Genomic DNA, 4983 nt, shown 5'->3' on the forward strand with positions numbered 1-4983 from the left:
CTCCGAGGCATATGGAGGACACCATGCTGGAGATAGAACTGCACATAAGGTATTGCAATCTGGTTTTTATTGGCCTACTCTTTTCAAGGATGCCCGTAAGTTTGTCTTGTCTTGTGATGAATGTCAAAGAATTGGTAATATTAGTAGACATCAAGAAATGCCTATGAATTATTCTCTTGTTATTGAACCATTTTATGTTTGGCGCTTTGATTATATGGGACTGTTTCCTTCCTCTAATGGGTATACACATATCTCAGTTGTTGTTGATTACGTTACTAAGTGGGTAGAAGCTATTCCAACTAGTAGTGTTGATCATAACACCTCTATTAAGATGCTTAAAGAAGTTATTTTTCTAAGGTTTTGAGTCCCTAGATACTTAATGACTGATGGTGGTTCACATTTTATTCATGGTGATTTTCGTAAGATGCTTGCTAAGTATGATGTTAATCATAGAATTGCATCTCCATATCGCCCACAGTCTAGTGGTCAAGTAGAACTGAGTAATAGAGAGCTCAAATTAATTTTGCAAAAGACTGTTAATAGATCTAGAAAGAATTGGTCCAAGAAACTTGATGATGCATTATGGGCTTATAGAACTGCATATAAAAATCCTATGGGCATGTCTCCATAAAAAATGGTTTATGGAAAAGCATGTCACTCACCTCTCAAACTAGAACATAAGGCATATTGGGCTATTAAAGAGCTCAATTATGATTTCAAACTTGCCGGTGAGGAGAGGTTATTTGACATTAGCTCACTTGATGAATGGAGAACTCAAGCCTATGAGAATGCCAAACTGTTTAAAGAAAAAGTTAAAAGAAGGCATGACAAAAGGATACAAAAGTGTGAGTTTAATGTAGGTGACTATGTGTTGCTCTTCAACTCTCGTTTAAGATTTTTTGCAGGATTTTTTTTTCTAAATGGGAAGGCCCTTACGTTATCGAGGAGGTCTATCGTTCCGGTGCCATAAAAATCAACAACTTCATAGGCACAAGTCCAAAGGTGGTGAATGGTCAAAGGATCAAACAATATATCTCAGGTAATCCCATAAATGTTGAAACTAATGTTATTGAAACCGTAACCCCGGAGGAATACATAAGGGACACTTTTCAGAACGTTTCAGGCTCCGAAAAGGAATAGGTATGTGGTACGGTAAGTAAACCGACTCCAAAACAGTTCTAATAGCATTTTTTTTCTCCATTTTGGAATATTTAAGAAAATAGGAAAATAAGAAGTAGTCTGGGAAGGACACGAGGGGTCCACGAGGGTGGAGGGCGCCCCCTACCCCCTGGGTGCGCCCCCTGCCTCATGGGCACCTCGTGTGCTCTCGGACTCCGTTTTCTTGCACGGTACTTATTTTGGTCAGTAAAAATTAATTATATAATCTCTCGAAGGTTTTGACCACCGTATCACGCAAATATCCTCTGTCTTTGTTTCGAGCTGTTTTCTGTCAGATTTGTCAAGGCCAGGCATCATGTCGTCGCCCTCCTCCAACAATGAAGGCAATGATGCTTGGCTGATGAAGATGGAGCTGAAGAGAGAAGAACCCGGGGAGATCAATAAGGAGGATAGGATCAAGAAGGTTATGGAGGATCAAACTCCAGCAGGAGAAGAAGAAGACATCCAACCTCTTCCCGACCTCTTTACCCCAACTAAGATTAAAGCTTTCAAGATGATTGAGTTAGCTCGCATACAAAACAAGTCTTGCACACGTGAAAATATTTTGTTGAAGGATCATATCATCACACTCAAGGGCATTATCCGCAAATTGGAAGAGCTCCTACGCTCGATGTGCGACTATCTATCATCATCACCACCTTCTTCACCAGCAAAGGAGACATAAACACTTGGGTATGGGCACTCCCCTTGGCAGCTGCCAAGCTTGGGGGAGGTGCCCTGGTATCGTATCACCATCACACTCCTATCTTTACCATTTTCTTAGTTCATTCCTTTTAGTAATATCTTGATCTAGTAGAATAAAGTTTTGGTATGATTTAGTTTTGAGTTTTGCCTTATGATCCTTCTATGTAATCGAGTCCATGAGCTATATATAATAAAGATTAGTGTTGAGTCGAGGGCTTTGCTATCTTACTATGATCTTGAGGGAATAAAAGAAAGAATAAAAAGAAATAAAGAGATCATATTGATCTTATGGAGAGTAATGACTTCACATATAAAGAGTATGATGAATAAAAGTTGTTGATAGTTGACAAACATAGTTTTGGTCATCGTTGCAATTAATAGGAAGTAATAAAGAAAGAGACGTTCTCACATATAAATATACTATCTTGGACATCTTTTATGATTGTGAGCACTCATTAAAATATGACATGCTAAAGAGTTGATGTTGGACAAGGAAGACAACGTAATGGGTTATGTTTTCTTATATTCAAAATAAAATATATTGTCATGGATCATCCAACATGTTGAGCTTGCCTTTCCCTCTCATGCTAGCCAAATTCGTTGCACCAAGTAGAGATACTACTTGTGCTTCCAATTATCCTTAAACCCAGTTTTTGCCATGAGAGTCCACCATATCTACCTATGGATTGAGTAAGATCCTTCAAGTAAGTTGTCATGTTGCATGAAATAAAATTGCTTTTTAAATATGTATGACTTATTAGTGTGGAGAAAATAAGCTTTATACGATCTTGTGATATGGAAGTAATAAAAGCGACGGACTGCATAATAAAGGTTCGTATCACAAGTGGCAATATAAAGTGACGTTCTTTTGCATTAAGATTTCGTGCGTCCAACCATAAAAGCACATGACAACCTCTGCTTCCCTCTACGAAGGGCCTATCTTTTACTTTTTGTCTTATACATTATGCAGGAGTCATGGTGATCTTCACCTTTCCTTTTTACATTTTATCCTTTGGAAAGCACCTTGTGTTGGAAATATCTTGATATATATATCCAATTGGATGTAAATTAGCATGAACTATTATTGTTGACATTACCCTTGAGGTAAAAGGTTGGGAGGCAACACTATAAGCCCCTATCTTTCTCTATGTCTGATTAAAACTCCATACCCATAAGTATTGTGTGAGTGTTAGCAATTGTGAAAGACTAAATGATAGTTGAGTATGTGGACTTGCTGAAAAGCTCTTATATTGACTCTTTCCCATGTTATGATAAATTGCAATTGCTTCAATGACCGAGATCATAGTTGTTGATTCTCAATGAAGTTCCTGATTCATACTTGACATTGTGAATAGATTGTTACTTTAGCATAAGAAATCATATGACAAAATATATATGTGTTGCTATTATAAGAATGACCACGATGCCCTCATGTTTGTATTTTATTTTATCGACACCTCTATCTCTAAACATGTGGACATATTTTTCGATATCGGCTTCCGCTCGAGGACAAGCGAGGTCTAAGCTTGGGGGAGTTGATATGTCCATTTTGCATCATGCTTTTATATCGATGTTTATTGCATTATGGGCTGTTATTTCACATTATGTCACAATACTTATGCCTATTCTCTCTTATTTTACAAGGTTTACATGAAGAGGGAGAATTTCGGCAGCTGGAATTTTGGGCTCGAAAAGGAGCAAATATTGCAGACCTATTCTGCACAACTCCAAAAGTCCTGAAACTCCACGAAAGTCATTTTTGGAATTAATAAAAAAATACTGAGCGGAAGAAATACCAGAGGGGGACACTCACCGTCCACGAGGGTGGGGGCGCGCCCTACCACCTGCTACGTCTTGAGCTTGCGTTGGTTTTCCTTGAAGAGAAAGGGTGATGCAGCACAGTAGCGTAATTATTTCCCTCAGTTTTTGAGAACCAAGGTATCAATCCAGTAGGAGGCTCCTCACAAGTCCCACGAACCTACACAAACAAACAAAGAACTCGCAACCAACGCGATAAAGGGGTTGTCAATCCCTTCACGGCCACTTGCGAAAGTGAGATCTGATAGAGATAATATGATAAGATAAATATATTTTTGGTATTTTATAATATCGATGCAGAAAATAAAGATGCAAGTAAAAGTAGATTGAAAGCTTATATGATAAAAGATAGACCCGGGGGCCATAGGTTTCACAAGTGGCTTCTCTCAAGATAGCATAAGTATTACGGTGGGTGAACAAATTACTGTCGAGCAATTGATAGAAAAGCGAATAATTATGAGATTATCTAGGCATGATCATGTATATAGGCATCACGTCCGTGACAAGTAGACCGACTCCTGCCTGCATCTACTACTATTACTCCACACATCAACCGCTATCCAGCATGCATCTAGAGTATTAAGTTCATAAGAATAGAGTAACGCATTAAGAAAGATGACATGGTGTAGAGGGATAAACTCAAGCAATATGATATAAACCCCATCTTTTTATCCTCTATGGCAACAATACAATATGTTCCTTGCAACCCTTTCTGTCACTGGGTAAGGACACCGCAAGATTGAACCCAAAGCTAAGCACTTCTCCCATGGAAAGAAATATCAATCTAGTAGGCCAAACCAAACCGATAATTCGAAGAGACTTGCAAAGATAACTCAATCATACATAAAAGAATTCAGAGAAGATTCAAATATTATTCATAGATAAACTTGATCATAAACCCACAATTCATTGGATATCGACAAACACATCGCAAAAAGAGTTTTCATCGAATATATCTCCACAAGAGAGGGGGAGAACATTGTATTGAGATCCAAAAAGAGAGAAGAAGCCATCTAGCTAATAACTATGGACCCAAAGGTCTGTGGTAAACTACTCACAACTCATCGGAAGGGCTATGGTGTTGATGTAGAAGCCCTCCGTGGCGGATTCCCCCTCCGGCAGAACATCGGCGACGGCTCCAAGATGGGATCTCGTGGATACAGAAGGTTACGGTGGCGGAAATATTTCTTCGGTGGCTCCCTAGATGTTTTCGGGGTATGTCGGCTTATATAGGAAGAAGAAGTACGTCGATGGCCGCTCGAGGGGCCCACGAGACAGGGGGCACGCCCAGGAGGGGTGGGC

The sequence above is a fragment of the Triticum dicoccoides genome, chromosome 6B (genome assembly GCF_002162155.2).
Source record: "Triticum dicoccoides isolate Atlit2015 ecotype Zavitan chromosome 6B, WEW_v2.0, whole genome shotgun sequence".
Classification (NCBI taxonomy): Eukaryota; Viridiplantae; Streptophyta; class Magnoliopsida; order Poales; family Poaceae; genus Triticum; species Triticum dicoccoides.